The sequence below is a fragment of the Bubalus bubalis genome, chromosome 3, assembly GCF_019923935.1.
Source record: "Bubalus bubalis isolate 160015118507 breed Murrah chromosome 3, NDDB_SH_1, whole genome shotgun sequence".
Classification (NCBI taxonomy): domain Eukaryota; kingdom Metazoa; phylum Chordata; class Mammalia; order Artiodactyla; family Bovidae; genus Bubalus; species Bubalus bubalis.
In genome coordinates, this window is record NC_059159.1 from 147,043,820 (window position 1) to 147,064,365 (window position 20,546).

At 41.5% G+C, this 20,546-nt stretch overlaps 1 protein-coding gene across 6 annotated transcripts in view; it reads left to right on the forward strand.

Moving 5' to 3' along the window:
* Window positions 1–6,502: 6,502 nt before the first annotated feature.
* The window catches only part of ZNF169 (zinc finger protein 169), a 97,429-nt gene continuing 83,385 nt past the window's right edge, over window positions 6,503–20,546 (forward strand). For 3 of the 6 annotated variants that reach the window (XM_044940313.2, XM_025282089.3, XM_044940314.2), the window contains exons 1-2: window positions 7,003–7,106; window positions 15,830–15,926. The gene's annotated coding sequence lies outside the window, so the exon portion shown is untranslated. Of the gene's footprint in view, window positions 6,640–7,002; window positions 7,107–15,829; window positions 15,927–20,546 lie in introns of those variants that run through there. The other 3 variants (XM_025282086.3, XM_006067976.4, XM_044940315.2) reach the window with 2 other exon arrangements.

The following is a 20,546-nucleotide window of genomic DNA, read 5'->3' on the forward strand; positions in this document are numbered from 1 at the left end:
GTTACTTTCATTCTCAAAATAACTGAAAAAGATGGGTTTCTTGGGTAGCTCAACTGGTAAAGAATAGGTCTGCAATGCAGAAGACCTTGGTTTGATTCCTGGTTCGGGAAGATCCCCTGGAGAAGGGATAGGCTACCCTCTCCAGTATTCTTGGGCTTCCCTGCTGGCTCAATCGGTAAAGAATCTGCCTGCAATGTGGGAGACATGGGTTCGATCCCTGGGCTGAGTTGGGAAAATCCCCTGGAGGACGGCATGGCAACCCACTCCAGTATTCTTGCCTGGAGAATCCCCATGGACAGAGGAACCTGGCGGGCTACAGTCCATGGAATCGCAAAGAGTCAGACGTGACTGAGTGTGTCTCCACTTTAGAGGAGGAACCTCAGGGTCAGAGAATTTAAGTAAATATTCCAAGTGGACACAGTCATTGAAAGGGTGAATTGTTATGCAAATCCAGCTCCTCCTGGTAGAGGCTTAGCTTCTTCCAGGCTACCTGAGTCTCTGAAGACAGTACTGATTAGGATTTATCTCCTTAAAGAACACTGCTACTATTCTTCAGGAAGGCGCTCACTCTTCTTAACTCTAACTGATCAGTTTTTAGTAAACATCTACCATAAAATTCACTGTTCATGGAATCCTTAGTAGCATGTGTTATGCACACGCATTACATCTAATGCTTCACATAGATGACATTATTGGAACCCCACCCCATCTTAGGAGGTAAGCTATAGTGTCCCCACTGCACAGATGAAGAAACTCAGAAGGATATCAGTGGTTCAGCCAAAATCACAGAGTGGCAGATCTGTATCATTCTCAAGCCCATTCTCCTTCCTGCTACCTCACTGTTAGTCACAACTGTGCACTGGGGAAAGGGGAGGGCTGCCTCAGGGATGATAGGAACTAGACTCAATTGCGACCGGAAGGCTCCCTCTCTTTTGTCTCTGCTTCTCAAGCTTGCTTTGCTGCTTTTCTGCAGAAGGATCCCTTCTCCCCTGTCATTATAGCTTGGGGTCCAGGACTAAGGGGTTCTCTTCTCCCAGTTCCTGTTTAAGACATCCTCAGGAAAGGACTCTGCTTGATCTAGACCCAAATCCCATGGTCCAAGTGGGGCAGGAACAGTGCCCCAAAGTGGAGGCAGCGAGGACGCAGATTCAGATGACCGTGGGAGCCAGGCTTGTAACAAAAAAAAGCAGGCTGGAGGTGGAGGGAAGGGTGGGGCCTGTGACAAATAGCAGAGCCCACTTTGTGCATAAAGAAAATATTGTCCTGTTGAAATGCAGGCTGAGTGTAGCCAGAGATTCTAGTTTTTTTTGAGAAGAGCAAGAAATCTAGACTTTTTAGCATTAAATATCTCGATTATTTTGAAAGCTGTCAGCTAATTAAAAATAGATTTAAAACATTGCAGGGGCATCACAAAGCACTTCTGCGAACTAGATGTGACTTCCAGGCCATCACCAGTTTGCAACCTCTGGCTAAAGTGAAATCTGTGACAACAATATAATAATGGCCCACTTCACCCTAGGGATGCTGGGGGTGTAGGCCAAACCTGGGGCCTCCCTTCTTCCACTGTGACCCTTAGAAATTCTGGCACTTACATAGGAAAACAGGAGACCTTTGGAGCCATCAGCAGTTAGACTGGGTGAGATCGCCAGAGGCACTGACCAGACATCAATCTCCAAATCAACATGTCCCCCATTCAGTTCAGTGGCTCAGTCATGTCTGAATCTTTGTGATCCCATGGACTGCAGCACGCCAGGCTTCCCTGTCCATCATCAACACCTGGAGCTTACTCAAACTCATGTCCATTGAGTTGGGGATGCCATTCAACCATCTCATCCTCTGTCATCCCCTCCTCCTCCTGCCTTCAATCTTTCCAGCACAAGGGTCTTTTCCAATGAGTCAGTTCTTAGCCATCAGGTGGCCAAAGTATTGAAGCTTTAGCTTCAGCACCAGTCCTTCCAATGAACATTCAGGACTGATTTCCTTTAGGATTGGTTGGTTTGTTCTCCTTGAGGTCCAAGGGACTCTCAAGAGTCTTCTCCAACACCACAGTTCAAAAGGTCATGTTCCCCAGGTGCCAAGCTAAAACCTGGGCCCACTGAGGCAGGGCCCCAAGATTAAGGGCAAAATTAAAGATAAGGGAATCTGCTGTAAAAAGCAGGGAGACCAAAAGGCAAATTGAGTATCTGGACCCAGCATGCTGAGTGAGGGGCCAGAGGAAGCAGCTGCACAAAGAGCACCAGTCTCACCTGGGGAGGGATGGTGATGGAGGGCAGGGTCAGAGGGTGTTCCCTGGAATATGTTTTCTTTACTTCAGTAGTTTTAGTCGCAGGTAAACAAAGGTGGGGGCTTTCCTGGTGGCTCAGATGGTAAAGAATCTGACTGCAATGTGGGAGACCCAGGTTTGATCTCTGGGTCAGGAAGATCCCCTGGAGAAGGGAATGGCTACCCACTCCAGTATTCTTGCCTGGAGAAGTCCATGGACAGAGAAGCCTGGTGGGCTACAGTCCATGGGGTCATAAAGAGTCGGATATGACTGAGCCACTAACACACACATACACACACACACACAAAGGTGGAGGGAGGACTCTGACCTGAGGTTACCCCTACAGCAACTTTTGTGGACGAGAAGTGGGATCTGAGATGGCAAGGCCTCTGGTCATTTGGGGTTGGCTACTCCAGGAACTCCAGCCATGGAAGTCTGTGGGTCTTCTCAGGACTCCAAACCTCTTCCTTTTCCTGGCCCATCTGGCTGCTGCTCCCTCTGCTTTTCATATGGTCTACTGGTTAAGGCTCTCACTTCCTGGACTCCTGCTGGTAAAGTTTCTATCCTTGGAGCTCAGCCTCCACTGTGAACTGCCCTAGTCTTTGCCTGTAATTCTACACTTCAAGAGATAATAAAGCATCTACTTTGTGTACAGGGCCCTGTTCTAGAACATGGGGACACAGCTGTGAATATTCAGACAAGGTTCTTGCTCTCTTGTGGGGAGAACAAGAAAACAAGCAAGATGGGCTCAAAGTGGGCTAAAATGCCGAACATGTTATAAAACAGAATGGTGAAAGAGTGATGGTAGGAGATAAACTGGGTGGTCAGGAAAGATCTGGATGACCACAACTGGCTAGGTGAGGATAAAGATGAGCATTCCAGGAGGCCTGAGCAGTGGTAGGTGCTGGATTCCCACAAGCATTGGGAGTAGAAAGGGAGGTTGAGGCCAGGCTGGGGGTAGGGTGAAGTATGGGAACAAGCTCTAATTTGAACCTAAGACTTATGACAGGCTGATCTGCATTGCCAACAAGGTCATCCCCCTTGGTGTGAAAGTGAAAGTCACTCAGTCATGTCCAACTCTTTGCAACTCCATGGACTGTCCATGAAATTCTCCAAGCCAGAATACTGGAGTGGGTAACCTTTTCCTTCTCCAGGGGACCTTCCCAACTCAGGGATCAAACCCAGGCCTCCCGAATTGCAGGCAGATTCTTTACCAGCTGAGCTGTAGAGGAAGCCCAAGAATACTGGAGTGGTCCCAAGCAAGGATTCAAATGCAGCTCTTGCCACCCTTTCTCACAATGACTGTGAAGACAACCAGCTTCTGTTCATTACTTAGCAGTTCCAAATCATACCCTACTATGATTTAATTGAACACTCAGTCTCCGTCCAAGGGTGTCCCTGGGACACAGGAGCTGGGCCTTTCATCCAAGTTTGCTCTATTCCCAAAACTTCATATTCTTCCCACAATATGCCCTCTCCATCTCCTAAGAATCCACACACACAATGAGAGCACACTGCATGAGCTTTCCCAGCTGGTCAGGCTAGCTTCCTATGAAAGTTTCTCCAAACTTTAGGGGCTTAAATAAGTCACATCTCTTTCAAATTCAAGCTTAAGTGGAGAGCACAGTATGACATTAGCAGGGGGCTGGGATTTGCTTCATGAGGTTCTCCAGTATATTCCATTCTACTCAGGCAGCTGGAAATCAGAAAAGCGGAGAGAAAGAGCAAGTCCATCCTTTGGAGGGCAGAAGCCAGAAACTTTGTTCACATCTCAAGCCAGCACTTAGTCAGATGGTTACATCTTGCTGCTGCTGCTAAGTCGCTTCAGTCGTGTCTGACTCTGTGCGACCCCAGAGACGGCAGCCCACCCGTCCCTGTGATTCTCCAGGCAAGAACACTGGAGTGGGTTGCCATTTCCTTCTCCAATGCATGAAAGTGAAAAGTGAAAGTGAAGTCGTGCAGTCGTGTCCGACTCTTAGCGACTCCATGGTTACATCTTAGGGCACTCTAGTTCTGTTGTCACCTAAGAACCTGGTTTCTGTTTAATACAGACAAAGGAGACAAGGGTTATGGGGGAACAAATAAATGTTTCTGGATAACTTTTATACTTTTTTCCTGATTATGAGAGCAATTCATACTTACTGCCAAGAAGGGTGTAAAGACAATAAAGTTTGCAAGTAATCCCAGAGGTAACTGTTGTTTAAAATTTATAAGGTCATGTCATATACCTATTTCTCTCATAACAATGTAAGTCTCATAGTCTTCCTATACTGATAAATTTAGGTTTACATCATCATCATTATTTATTCATGGAATATTTAAGAGATGACCTATGATGACCTGGGAGACAACTTGATTTGTATTTATTTGATAGCTAATAAGATTGACAGTCGAACTGACAGTTTATATCTTTTGTTTATATTTTAATGGGTCATTCACTTTTAACTACTGATTTGAAAAAAATCCACTTTATATATTAAGGATTAATATTAACAAACACTTATATAAGGCTTTTATTATCTAGCATTGTTCTAAGCACATGTAAAGTTTACTCATTTAATCCTTACAATACCATAAGGTAACTGATGTTGTCATCTCCATTTTACAGATGAGAACCCGAGACAGAGAGAATAAGTGGTTTGGTAAATCCATAGCTGTCTAGTTGGGAAGAGGTAGAATCAGGGTTCAAAGTTAGCAGCCTGGTTTCAGGTCCCTGCTCCTGACCACTAGACATTCTAATTAATGTTTGTTTGCTATGTATTATACAAAATTGTTTTTCCAATTTGTCACTTGTCTTTTAACTTTAAAGGTTTTTTTTTTTTTTATTGTGTTTTCACTCATATGGACAAATCTATTAAGCTTTTTCTTTATAGACTTCAGCATTGTTTGGTTGGCCTTCAAGGGTAGAAAATGAAGCACAGATTGGAAAGTAGAGCGTAATATAATTCATATATACTTTTTCAAACTTACTAACCACTTGTAGGTGAACATGTGAAGAAAACGTCACTAAAGTTCATAGTGCTGTGGGGTCGCTGTTGTGTAGCTGAATCCCCATCACCTCTCATCTCAAAACTGAACAACATCCTGACCTGTTTCCTTTCTGCATTTCCTCCCACCTCAGCCTACATCATTGATACTGGTTCCATTCGACAGAATTTTTTACACTCCCAGACTGCCACACTCCTACTGTGCTAGGTACTGGGGACAGACAAGGATGAGGACTCCATCTCTCTACAGCGTGACTCCAGCCAGCCCAGTGGGCCTATGCTCTTCTTTCTGAATACATCTTCTTTCTATAAGTCCTAAATCATGCTCATCTTTCAGGTCCAAGTTCAAGTTTTGTCTCCTCATCTCTTGTTCATTTCAGCCCACAAAATTAACTAAGTAACCCCTTTGGCATTTTTTGCATGCACTAAGACGAATACTAGCATAGTGCCATCTGAGATCATAAATGTAGACGCACCAGGTAAATTTTTAGTGCTGTTAAAAACAGTTCTGTTATCCATGAGAATGCGTTTTGTCTTTTTTTAGTATCTTGTGCACAAAGTAGCAGTGAGGTAAGAGAAACAGTGAGGTGCAGGTGGTGGACTCCCAGCCATAAAGAGATCTGAAAGGGTACTCAACCAGTGCTTTCTGGAGTTTGGAAAGTTATAATCGGCATAGACGAACCATGTTTTAAGCTATTATTAAGTTAGGAAAATTATGGATGACTTTGAAAACACAAGAATCTTCAAAACCTGGGGCAACCGGCGGACAGGACTGCTTCACCTACTTGCGGGTAAACTGAGGCAAAGCGGGCCGGTCTAAGTCCTCGAGGGGAGGCGCAGAGGGGGTGACGGCGAGCGGGACAGTCCTTTGTGAGGCTTGTGGTACACTGTCCTAAAGCCAGAGCGCGGCGCACCGCAGCCCGGCGCGATTTCGAAGGCCACGTGACGGCGCCGGTCCTTCACGAGCAGAGGCAGGATTTTGCGCCACCACTCTCCCAGCCGTCCAATAAGAAACGGGGAGCGGCAAAGTGGGCGGGTCCCGGGCGGGTCCCGCCCACCCCTCCTCCGAAGGCCGCCCAGTGCGGGGCGGGTCCAGATGCCGCCTCCAGTGGGGTCCGGCCAGCCCAACTCGGCTGAGGCAAAAGGGCGACACACACGTCAGTCAAAAGGTCCCGCCAATAAGGTCGTGCGCTACTCTTCAGCCCGCCCCTGCCTCGGCCTCCCGGCGCCCGCGCTGCTTTCCCTCTGGCTGCTGCGGCCCGCCCGCCCGCGCCTCCTCCATCCGGGTCCTCGTGTGCAGCTCTCGGGTGGCGGCGGGCGGCGGGCGCGAGGGCTGGGCTGTCCCCGAGGAGGGCAGCGGCAGGCGGCGGCCTCCTCCGCAAGCCTGAGGTGGGTACAGAGGCGGGACGGCGAGCGCGGGGCCGCCATTTTCCTTCTCTCGGACCCCCCCGGCGGCGGTGGGAAAACGGGAGTGTTGCGAACCGGTTGGTGGAGGCCTGAAGGGCTGGAGCGAGCTGGGCGGGCGGGTTGAGAGCAGAGGCCGCAATAGGTGGTGGCGCCGGTGGGGGATGGGCGCCGCGTGGCGTGGTCGGTCCCAACCCCCTCCGCTTCCCGCCCAGCGCCTCACGGACGGGGGGAGGGGTCATTCTTCACATTCTTCACCCCGCCCTTCCCCCAACTTCAATCAAACTTGGGCGGGGGAAGTCCCGCCCCCGCGCCTTGCCCATTGGCCAGCGTTCCCTCCCGCTATGGCGTGACTGGCTGTGGACAGCGCCAGGTCCCCTGACGTCACTTCCGCTATCAGGTTTGTGGGCAGGGGAGACCTTGGCCTTGGGGGCTGGGATGCCAGAGGGAAGGTAGGAAGTGCGGGGGAGGGCCGGGACAAGCGGGCGGGCAGGCTCTGGGCTACCTCCCTGCTGCTAATCCGCCGGCCTAACTCAGCCTCCGGTCCTGGAGCAGCTGTGCAGCCGGTCCACCCCTGCGGCCGTCCTTGGCAGTGGAGAGGGCGGGCGGGAGGAAGTGGGATCCCTGGGGGACGGGCTCATGCATGGCGATCTGGGCCCCAGCCAGCGGCCCCGTCCCTGACTTGGGGGCTGCACACCCTGGAAGCAGGTTGGCTGATGCACATTCCTGGAGGATTCCGGTTTGAGGAATGCGTAACCTTTATGTCCTTGGCTAGCGATGGCCTTCAATCTTTCCAACTTTTACAGTACGGCCTGGCCCCCTGCCTCTGTGTCAGAGGTCAACTCTAAAGCTTTTTAAAATAGACTTCTCGATTTTGAGAGGGCTGGCAAATGGGAAAAGGCATTGGGGATAGTGAATGTTGAACTCTTTAAGTAAATCAGAAGACTGGATGAGTTTTTTTTATTTGTAACTTTACTGATGATTATTTTCTTGGCACGCAGTTGCTAGATTGAAAACCTCATTTAGCAGTCCTCATTCAGTTCTGATGACCAGAAAATCATGCACTAATTTAAAACGTTAAATTTTAAATTGAAACGTTGTTCAGAAAATATAATAATTGTCCTTTGTCCAAGTTTTTCTGCTGTATGGCAGTCTGATTCGTTTATAGTATATTCAGAAAATACATGTAGTTAAGTAACGTTTTGTAAGTTACTTCGGTGGTTTTTTGAGGGTGTTTGATTTACTATACCCAGTTAGGTAGTATTGTGAAACTTGTGAACTTTGAGAGTGGAGTGGTTAGCATTAACTAGAATTTCTTGGTTTAGAGTACAACACACTATAGATATTTGTGTGCTTTTTCTTTCAACAGCTAATAGCTTTGTTTGTAGTGGAAATTGATGAAAATGAAGAATCCTAAACCAGGTTCTTCAAACTGTAGGTCCTGACTTACTGGGTTATGAAATCAAGTCAGTGGGTGGTCAGAATTTTTTAAAAACAGAAAATAGTATCAATAGTTTGTTATATGAAACTGATGATTCTGTTGTATAATGTTTATTCCTTCAAAAATACTTCTCTGAAGATGAGTATCAAAAAAGTTTGGAGAACATTTCTTCTAATGGGTTTTTTTTTTCCCCCCATTTATATCACTGGTCTTTAAGGAGTATTAAAAGTGGCCCTGATTATTTATACTTGGTGGAACATGTTCCTTTCACTTTTGTTTTCAGGAGCTAGCAATCAGTGGCCAGCATGCATTTTAATCACTTAATGTTTTTAAATCTGGAGAAGCTTTTATTTAGACAGTAAAGGCTCTTCACCCCAGAATATTAACTGATGAATGATTTTTCCATGTACATGCCCAGGTGGCGCTAGTGGTAAAGAATCTGCCTGCTAGTGCTGGAGACAATAAGAGACGTGGGTTCGATCCTTGGGTTTGAAAGATCCCCTGGAGGAGGGCATGGCAAGCCACTCCAGTATGCTTGCCTGGAGAACCCACGGACTGAGGAGGCTGGTGGGCTCCATTGGATCGCAGAGAATCAGACACAACTGAAGCGACTTAGCACAGCACAGGATGAGAATTTGGATCCCCAACAATGAGTTGTCAGCATTGCCCTAATGTGACCTCGGGTGGAGTAAAGAAGGCTTGATCACTGCATGATCTTTGACTGTGGGTGTACTAAACATTGCACAGTCACTTAGGATAAAAAGAGAGCCACTGGCTTTTTTATTTTGCTTTATATTAAGTCTTTGAAATCCAGAGTGTCTTTTACGGTAACAGCACATCTCATTTGGAGCTAGTCACATTTCTGGTGCTCAAGAGTGACATGTGGCTACTGACTACCACACCAAATGGATAGTGGATTGCTTAGCTGCTCTTCAGAAATTGGCTTTCTCTGGCTAAGTGTGTTTCAGATTATCAGCTGAAAATGTCCCCTGTCTGTGGCCTCATCTCAAATGTGAGGCAGTTTCATCAGTTGATTTCTTAGGCTCTTTCTGGGTATAAGATTTAAGGACTCTGAGGCAGCTGACAACTATGCTTTCATTAAGTATCACTTTTGCTTCTCTAGGAATGTTTTAGGAGATTTTGAATGATTTGTTTTAAAATAGCAGATATTAATGATGATGTTCCTTTAATCTGCTTTTTCTGCTTTGTGCCAGTATTCATTATGAAGTTACACTACTTGTTCACTTGGCGGTTTCTTCCCTTCTCCCCAGTTTTTTAGTCAGTTATAGAATGTTTTTCTTATACATTGTAGACTAAGGATACGGTTGGTTATAGTAAACTGGGGAATCTGGATTTAATGACAAGAAGCCACCTTTTCTTGACTTTGGGGATTGTGTGAATTACACGGTGACTTTTCAACCTGGGTACATATCAGTATAATTAAGGATAGGAAGGTCAAATATGATAGGACTGAAAAATAATGGTGTATATATAAGGACCACTAAGCAGAACAAGTCACCCAAGTGGAGTACTCTGCTTTACCCTAAATATTTGTGTGCATTATAGGGTGTGTAGCAGAATATAGGGAGGTAGCTTAGAATGTACTTAACAGCAGGGATGTTGGCCCTAGATTAACAATTTGCATTGCAGAATCTTCAGAGGAATATTGGGAATTGAATTGACATTTTTTTTAATTTCAGAATTTAGATAATTTCATCTAATCTAGAATGCCTTATGTTGTGTGTCTAAGTGAATGAAAGGAAATGGTCCTTTTGGAAAGCATGACCTAGTACTTAGCTTTTAAAACTTAACATGAGTCTCAACCTTAGTGCAGTATTTGGTAGGATAACAAATTTAGTGGATGTAGCTAGATTACTGTGGTGATCATTTCACAGTTATACAATAACAAATTATATTGTACACCTGGAACTAATACAATGGTATATGTCAATTATACCTCCCTTTAAAAAAATTCAGCCCCTCTCAAAAAAGAAATTAAGATCTTAGATTAAAAGTGGGTTAATTTTGTTAGTAAAACTTAGTTATAGCCAAAAACTTAATCTTGTCAATTTCACCTGGCAACTTAACCTTGATGGGGCAATCCATGGCTAAAAATAATGCCTGTATTCTGTCAAAGGAATCAAAATACAATTGGAGAATTTGTATATGTATTTATGTTTAAATATTCAGCAGCATCATCAGATAATTTTATTAATATTCAACTGAGTGTTTGAAGGAAATTGTATTAAGTAGCCAGTGTTCTAATTTTGATTTGTGTTTCTCATCAAGTGAAACTTGGTGATGAGACCAGAGGAAATGCTTCGTTGTATTTGTATAAAAGTTTGACAAAAAAAAAAATGAAGTTTAGTCACCTGTAAGATGGCATGTAAATGGAGATGGAGGTATGTAAAAAGTAGAACTTTATGAGCTACTTTGTTTATAGGAGTATGTAAATATAAAAGGTGAGATACAGATTGCCGGAGAAAACATTTTAGCTCAGAATATCAAACTGTTAATAGATATTAAGTATGTAGAAAAGATGGGGTATGCCTGTGTTTGGACTAAGTAGGAAAATTGATAAATGCAAAGGTGGTATTGATATATTTTAATTAATATGTAGCCTTTAGAATGTATATTCAAATGTGTTTTTAATGCCATGGCAGTTAACATTCTTTTGGTTATAGACTTTTTTGCAGATGTGGCAAAAGCTATGGAAACTTGCAGGGAAATTGTATATACAATTTCTGGTGGTTACTGAAGCTAGTTATGGATGCAGGTTAAGAACTCTGGCCAAAGTTGACTATACAAGTATATTAAACCATATGATGTCATACATTATCGTTTACCAAGATATAAGTGGATATTAAAAGTGTTAGAAACTTTGATATAAATATAAACATATAAATAAGTAGATTGCCTTTTCACAGGACATTTTAAATTGATGCATGATTTAATTGAAGATAAGTATTTTTGACTGTCACAAGTATACCCAAGAAGGTAAAATAACTGTCTTGCTGTGCACTGTGTTCAGTTGTGTCCAACTCTTTGTGATCCTTTGGACTGTAGCCCACCAGTCTCCTCTGTCCATGGTATTTTTCAGGCAAGAATATTGGCATGGGTTGCCATTTTCTCCTCTAGGGGATCTCCCCAACCCAGGGATTGTACTTGCATCTCCTGTGTTGCAGGTGGAGTCTTAGTTTTTTTAGTTTCTCAAATAGGTTTAATTTATTAAGAAAAATGGTTACCATTTGTTGAGTATGTCAGCTAAGATGTCATTAAGATGGATCACTAAGATGATCTGTGTGTGTTCCTAATCTTCAGAACAATCCTGTGAGGTGTGGATGTTAGGTTCCAACTGGAGATGAGAACTAAACCTCAAGGAGGTTATTTAACTTGAAAAAGAACACAGCTGCCACGTAGTTGCTTGACCTGTAAACTCCTTTCCTGTACTGCCATGTTGCACAGAAACATTTTGTGCAAGTTGAGTTGAGACTTTTGGTCCCTAGGGTATTTAATGGGGAGGGGAGGAGTTCAAGCTCCAGACTGAGGTAGTAAGTGAACAGGATAGAAAATGCATGTGAAGTTGTGTTACTGTTAGAAAAGAAAATATGTAAAAGGTCACATTCAGATAGTTCTAGCTGATAGTCTTGTCTAAGAATGTTTTAGAATTGTCTAATACTGATGGTTGTAGCTGAAAGTTACTGAGCATCCACTCTGCACTTGGTATACTTTGTGGTTTTTGTATTTTATTTCTAATCCCTCTTAACATCCCTGTAAGATTTGTCTGATTTTTATGAGTTGAAATAACAAAAGCTGAGAGATTATCGCTTGATGTGTCTGAAGACAAGGTAAATGAGAAACCGGGATTCAAACTGGATCTCTGATTCTGAAATACGCTTTAGAGGGAAAATCTTAAGGAATGAAAACACGTTAGTCAGCTACATAACTTCTTTCTCCAGCCAAAGATTGTATAGTTGTGATCAGTGTGTATGTTAAGAGTTTTACTTAACCTTATTTCTTAGTGAACATTTCCATGGGTTCTTACAATCCATAAATTCTAGTTTATGGATTGTATTCTGAAAGCTTGCTTAACTAAACATTACTTCCTCTTTGCTATTAGATTTTAGTTTCCAAAATTTGCTGTAATCAGAGTTAATCTGAAAAACTGAAGATTGAAAACCATCAGTGGATCATAAAGTCAATATATGTGTATAATAATGTATAAAATAAAAGAGTGGGAGTTAGTGTTCATTTGTGAACAGTGTTGAATATTAGTATCTTACTATATTAGTTTAGTATTTGGCTTCCCTGGTGGCTCAGTGGTAAAGAATCTACCTGACAGTGCAGCAGACATGGGTTCAGTCCTTGGGTTGGGAAGGAGAAAATGGCAACCCATTCCAGTATTCTTGCCGGAAAAATCCCATGGACAGAGGAGTCTGAAGTGTTGCAAAGAGTTGACACAAATGAGCACAGCACAGAGAGTCAGAGATGACTTGGTGACTAAAGCAACCGTAATACTAGTATTTAGTGTTACATATGTATAAACGTGTATGTGTGAGTACTGTTTAAAAATACAAAATATTTTTCTTGTGAATTATGAATGGTGATGCTACATAGTAGATACCTGTTCGCTGTGCTGCTCACCCATAAACTCCCAACTTCAATAGTATGAAATAAGCAGGCCACACTTGCCAAGGTTGAAAAATGAATACATTTTTAGATTCAGTGTTTATTTAATCTTAGATTCCTATGTTTGATGAAGATTCAGACGTTTTAGATGAGAAAACTGGGCTGGGCTTGAGGGTTGTGGTAAAGGTATCAGCTGGTTTTACTGTTTGTCGTTTTACAAGTAAGGACTATGCTGGTTCAGTATTCTCACTTACTGATACTTATATTTAAGATATGGCATTGTATACTGCATTATTACCCTTCATAGTAGACCTAAAATGAGAAGATGAATTTGTTCATTAATTTTCCAGATGATAGATGTGAAATGATGCTTCAGAAAGTTGTCTTTACATAAGTCGTTGTGTGTGAGTGTACATGTACTTGGACATAGATTTTAAGGTATAAACTGGCTCTTTTAGAATAGACCTGCCATCTGAAAATGGGAAGTTGGCACCTGAGATCTGCTGAAGAGTAGAAGAACTTGATGCAGGGGTTTTTTTTTTAACCCCCACTGAAGTTAAAAATGAATTTTTAATTTTAAAAATATATATTCAAAATTCATGTATTGGATTTTGAAAACTTTATTAAAAGTTAAGAAAACAGTAGATATGTACTCAAATTTTCAAGCCCATTACTTGTTATATTCTGCCAAAAATGGAATGGAGGGGGAGATGTAAACTGTTCTGTCTGGACCAGTCTGTCTGATTGTTCTGTCACGGACCAATATTTGGGTTCATTCCTTGGGTTGGGAAGATCTTTTGGAGGAAAAAATGGCAACCCACTGCAGTATTCTTGCCTGGAGAATCCCATGGACAGAGGAGCCTGGCGGGCTACGGTCCATGGGGTTGCAAAGAGTGAGAGATGACTGAGCGACTTAATACAACACATGCTGGTTCTGGAGAAAGATCAGTTAAGTTCAGTTCAGTTGCTCAGTCGTGTCCGACTCTACGACCCCATGAATTCGCAGCATGCCAGGCCTCCTTGTCTATCAGCAACTCCCGGAGTTCACCCAAACTCATGTGCATCGAGTCGGTGATGCCATCCAGTCATCTCATCCCCTGTCGTTCCCTTCTCCTCCTGCCCCCAATCCCTCCCAGCATCAGGGTCTTTTCCAATGAGTCAATTCTTTGCATGAGGTGGCCAAAGTATTGGAGTTTCAGCTTCAGCATCAGTCCTTCCAATGAACACCCAGGACTGGTCTCCTTTAGGATGGACTGGTTGGATCTCCTTGCAGTCCAAGGGACCCTCAAGAGTATTCTCCAGCACCACAGTTCAAAAGCATCAGTACTTTGGCGCTCAGCTTTCTTCACAGTCCAACTCTCACATCCATACATGACCACTGGAAAAACCATAGCTTTGACTAGATGGACCTTTGTTGGCAAAGTAATATCTCTGCTTTTGAATATGCTATCTAGATTGGTCATAACTTTCCTTCCAAGGAGCAAGCATCTTTTAATTTCATGGCTGCAATCACCATCTAGTGACTTGTAAAGCCTTGACTTTTTAGGGGCAGTTTTTTGCACGTTCATGCCTGAATCATCATCTGGCCTTGTAGAATTGAAATAGGCTCAGATATGATAAGTTTGGAGATCTCAATAATTTGGAACAGGTTATTAAACTTCTTGGCACCAGTTTCCACCTATGTAAAACAGAGATGATATGACTTAAATAAGATGGCACACATGAAGGGGCTTAATGTTGGGCCATATGTATATCGAGGGTGTGGTAAATCTTTTCCCCTTACCATTACAAATGATTTAGTCCAATTAATTGATGTTACAGAGACCTTAGAAAAGCTTAAGTTACTTGGACATGGCTTCAGTGGCAGTGAGTAGGCTGGGCCAGGGTTTGAACCTTGACTTTTATTGACTCCAAATGCTGTGAACATTTCATATACAAGTTTTGTGTCTAATTTTCTTAGGAATATAAATATGAGTGGAATTAACTTTTTGATGAACTGCTAAACTTTCCAAAGCACCTGACCCATTTTACATTCCAACCGTAGTTGGGAATATAATTTCTCTATATCCTCAATAACGCTTCCTTTGTTTTTGGTCTCTTTTGATTATGGCCATCCTAATGGATCTGAAAGTGCTGTCCCATTATGATTCAGGTTTCCCTAATGAGTAATAAATGATGTTGAGTGTCTCTCTATGTACTTTTTGGCCATTTTTTGCTTATTGATCATATCTTTGGAGAAATGGCTATTCTTTACCCTTCTTTAAAATAAGTTATTCATTTTAAGTTACTTAAATATGGTGGGGACCCAGATTTATTCTCTTGCGTGTGGGTATTAAGTTGTCCCAGCACTGTTTGCTGAAAATTACTCCATTGAATTGTTATGGCACTCTTGTTGAAAATTGGTTGACCCAATGTATAGGGGTTACTTCTGAACTTTAAATTCTAATAACATAGAGCTGTATGTCATAAAAATGGTTTTGATTATAGGTTTTGGTTGTTAGTAAGTCACCACTTAGTAATGAAGTAAGTAAATTGAAGACTGATGTTTAATATGATTTAGCTTTGTAAGATTTAGATTATAAAACTAAGCTGATCATATTGCTTAGTTCAGAGAGTATTGTACCAAAACGTTAAATAGCTTGATTCCACACTTTGATCTTCACAGTGCCTTTCTTTGCTGGCATGGAATACATGAGTACGTTAATTTAAAAATTAGAATCTCTGTATATTTTTTGCCGTTCCTTTAATCATGGATTATGCATACTGTACAGAACTTTTGTGTTTTAGAGGATCTTCTGTTCCTCCTTTGTAATGGAGTTTTTGGGTTTCTCAAGGGAAGGATAAGTGTTCTGGTAACTTAAGAAAATTAAAGTTGATAAATAAGATGCAATAAAATCATGATTTCTGAATCTTATAAATACATGGATTCAGATAGCTAAGAATTTAGAATAATACTAAATATAAGGAATAAAAGCACTGTTAGATCATGAATATTGCTACAGTTTAAATTGCTGATTTTTGGAAGGTTTGTTTCAGTTCAACTTAGTTCACATTCAGTGAATGAAAGTAGTCTAATACTTTTTTTTTTCTCCTTTAATCACACAGGAGAACCAGGATTACCTAGGAGAGAGCTTTCCTGTGATGCCCAGCTCTGGTCCAGTTTCAGCATTCTCCCTGGACATTCTCTTCACTGTGGGATGAGGTAGTAGGTTGTATAGTTTTAGGGTCACACCCACCACTGGGAGATAACTATACAATCTACTGTCTTTCCTAAGGTGATAGAAAAATCTGCATCCAAACAGCCTCACACAGTTGATAACTAATTGTACAGCATTTAAGATTGACTTGTGTAAAAATGCTGTAGTGCAGCATTTCTTAATAGTGTTCAAGTTGCTGCTTATTTTAGAGACTAGACTGATTGGGGATTGGGATACTTTTTGCTTCTCATTTCTGTATGTTGGAATAAGTGTATATTTTAATTTGATTGATGTTGATAATGCACCATAAAGAGATTGCAGTCTTCATTTCAGAAGAAAAGATTGCTCTATCAGAGTGAGGTAGTAGATTGTATAGTTGTGGGGTAGTGATTTTACCCTGTTCAGGAGATAACTATACAATCTATTGCCTTCCCTGAGGAGTAGACTTGCTGCATTTTGTTTTTGTCTAGATGATACTAAAACTCAGAAGAATTAATTTTGACATTGCTTTGTACTTAACAGTTTACTTAAGTCCTTGATAATAACATTCTCTGTTCAAGTATGGTGTACCTACAATAGACACAGTGATTTAGCATTTACATTTTTCACGTATGGTATATTTCAGAAATTTGAAATTGAGCAAAAATCTCAAAGAGGAGAAAGTATGTAACTTTCAAGAAATCTTAATAGGGCATCTTGCATTTTTGTAATTGTGAATAGGTTAACTGCCCCTGGTACAGATGTCCAAGGTGAGATCCTAGGTGGGAAAGGTAAATACAAACTGGAAAAGTACTGTCTGAGCTAAATTGAAATCAGGTTGATTATGATTCAGTCCCCAATTTGGTGTTTATGTGACCTTAGGCATTGTTGTAACTACTGTTGCAGTGATATGTTGATTTGGACACCTTCACTCTCTAGCCTAGAAAAGGAGAAATGGTTTCTTGGGTTCAGCTCTCGTTCCCTTTTTAAGTCCTTAAGATGTCAGCTTTGCCCTGGTCCCCAAAACCTGAAATGGGCCTTCATTCACAAAGGGAGGTCCTCTGAAGCTTGTCAGTTTAGAAAGTCTATAGTTGTTTTAAAGAAAATGTGAGGATAATGCTTGAAAGGGATGTTTGAATTTTAATACCCTTGATTAGCTTTTTTCTAATCGTGGAACTTTAGGACTTTCCTAAAAAAGTCCATGTTTCAGCTTTTTTCCAATGGCCAAGTCATATGCTACCTTGAAAGTGAGTGAAGTTGCTCAGTCGTCTCCAACTCTGATCCCATGGACTGTAGCCTACCAGGCTCCTCTGTCTGGAATTTTCCAGGCAAGAGTACTGGAGTGGGTTGCCATTTCCTTCTCTAAGGAAGGGCCCTTGGGCCCTTATAATCAGCTAACACTCCCTGTTTTAAGTGCTTGGCATTTGTTTTATTTTGGGAGAAGAGAAAGAGGCAAAGTGTAGGTGAGAGAGTGGTCACCTCTTCTCAAATATTTCCATCTGTCATGAATCTCAGTATCTTAGGCACCATTGTACAGTGCTGTAAGCTGCAGCAACTTTGCATGAGAGAAAACATCAGATTCTCTCCTGGATGGGTCCAAACCAGGTGATTGACCCTGGGTTAGATTTATGTTTTTTTAGTTCATCCCTGGCATACATATAGATGGAAACCTGCATGGTTCCAGAATTGGTCTTCAAACTAGACATAGACCTGTTGGGTAAGGGGCCTTTTATAGTCATTACCCTTTGGTGTGCCAAAGAAAAGTGGGAATGTTCAAGAAATTTTTGGCAAGTTGTTTTTGTGGGTTTCCAGTACATGTGCCTCCAGAATGGATATCATCACAAGTTTGTGATTGGAAATTTAAGTAATACCTAAGGTCTGGTGAAAAATGAATTTATATCTTTTATTATTACTCAGGGACACATTTCATACCCTTTTTGGTCAAGCCTAGCAATTGAATCAAATGGTTGAGTACTACGTTTTTTAAAACATTTAAAAGTACTTATGGTACAGTGAGACAATCTCTGAAAGCTTGTTTTTGATGGTGACAAAAACCATGATCAGAATTTGCTTCTAGTTACTCTACGTCAAGGGTCAAAACCCCAGGTAACCTGGGCCTAGAAGTGACTGGTTGTAACTAGGAAACAGCATCTAACGGGGACAGGCTGTAAGTTAGCTTCACTGGACAGTGGTGAGGAGGGTTTATACATATTGTCATCTGATTTTCTAGTTTATCAAAAGAGACGGAGAGTTTATGAAATTATATTTAATTTTAGTATTCTGTTAAATGTTTTGAAAAGTCTGTGGTGCCAACTTTTTGTTTTTTTAGCTGTATAGCCTGAGGGATTTTAGTTTCCCCACCGGTGATTGAACCTGGGCCCTCCACAGTGAAAGCATGGAGTCCTAACTACTGGACTGCCAGGGAATTCTGGCCAGTAACTTTGTAAAAGCTATCAGTGAGTGAATTCTAACTGGTTTTAATTTGAAATAACCGTGTGCCCCCCCCCCCCCCCCCCCCCACACACCCACACACACAAATATGGCCTAATTTAACAGGTTAATTTGAAGTCCATCTACTAAGTAGAAGACCAGCAAGAAAAAAATGGGTTCCTAGGAAGAGGTAGTAGGTTGCATAGTTTTCGGGCAGGGATTTTGCCCACAAGGAGGTAACTATACGACCTGCTGCCTTTCTTAGGGCCTTATTATACCACGGTAACTGGTTTCCTTGGTACCTTGCTTTGGTGTAAACACTTTTTTCTGGAGAGTTTCTCATGAATGAAAACATTGCTGGCATACCAAAGAAGCAGTGCTTGGTTTAGTGATTTATAAACAGCAGCATTATATGAACATCAACTGCTGAGAATTTAAGACTTCTGAAGTATAGTTGCTCATGTAATCTCACTTTGGGGTTGCTGAAAAGTTTGGGAAAGCATAGTTTTGTATTTGGTCATGTTCCCTTTTCTGCTCATGACACTGCCAGCTGTAGCCCCCTCTGTAACTCTTTATCCAGAAGGCATTTAATGAAACTTTTGAAATACTCTGCTTTTTCCTACACTGTATTTATGCATTGCTAGTTTTTTTTTGTTTTCTGGACTTCAAATTTGGAGCACTTCTTAAGGGTGGTATTGCATAGTGTGGGAATCCATCATTGCATTGAGCACCCATTCTGGTATATAATCCTGTGATTGAATCTCTCTCTAATATGTGCAAGGACTAGAAGGTCGGCAAAAATGAAAGGTTATAAGATATATACATATTTTATTAAATATCTTTCTAATAAAAATAATACTTCTAAAACTTGTGCTTTTAAATCATTCTTAACCATCCTTTCAGAATTAGATGCGATTTTTTATTCTGTATTTAGATTTAAGGTCTGTTAAAGTACTTGATTTTTTTCTTTGCAGTACTTTGCTGATTCTACTATTCACAGATGTGTATTAGTGAAGCTAACTCCAGCCATACCCTACTCTTTCATTTTTGGGAATGGTTTTGTCTTTGTAGTAATTACATCTGCTTAGGACATTCTACTTTCTTGAAATAATTCTCATTCTAATGAGTCTTCTAAAGTAGACACTACCTTGTTCATTATCCCTCTTCATTTCTCCAGCCTAGTTCAAACACTTAACCATATTGGGGAGCAGCTTAAAATTTTTTCAAATGATTTGAACAGTAATATGTTTAAAAGACTATCGGGTCAGTGAAGTTTCCCATCTTGTTTCCAGTTCTTCAGAGAATGATACAGTGGAAGCAAGGTCAGGAGGTGTAAGCATGTTCCACACCTCTGACCAATTGGGGCTTTAATTTCCTCTCTACATTGATTTTAATGTTTCACAATTTCCCTAATTTTGCTTATAAAGGTATTCTAAATGAACTTTAACCATCTTATTGTTAAAATCTTTGGGCCACACCAGCCAACCTTCATTTTTCCCCCATCCCATCGAACTTGATTTTCCAGATTGTTCTTTCTTGTGCTTCCTATTTTGCCTCCTGTGGTTGGGATCTTGGTTGGAGGTGAGCTGGAAGGGGGCTCCTGGGGATTGGACGTAGTGCCTTCAGAAAAGTTTGATGGTTAAAAAAGCACATGGAAAGTGTTTAACATGGAGAAGTTCAAAACCACAATTGGATATCCCCTCACTTAAGTCAAAATGGCTATCAGCAAAGTCTACAAATAATAGATGGTAGAGAAGTTATGGAGAAAAGGGAAACCTATATTGTTGGTGGTGATGTTAATTGCTTCATCCTCTATGGAGAACAGTATGGAGGTTCTTAAACTAAAAACAGCTACCTTATGGATCCAGCAGTCCCACTCTTGGACATGTACCTGGGAGAGGAAAAACAAATTGAAAAAGGTACAAGCCCCCGAGTGTTCAAAGCAGCACTGTTTACAATAGCAAGGACAACCATCAACAATTGATTTAAGGTGTGTATATGCAAACACAATGGAATATTACTCAGCATTAAAAAATGAGATTGCCATATGCAGCAACAAGAATAGAGAACTAAGGTGAAGTCAGTTAGGATACTACTGATATATGTGAAAACTAAAAGATAAAACAAGTGAATCAACATATAACACTCAGAATTTTTAATAACAGATTATTCCAGAGAGGAAGTTGGGGGATGATGGCAAAGAGATGTATACAAAC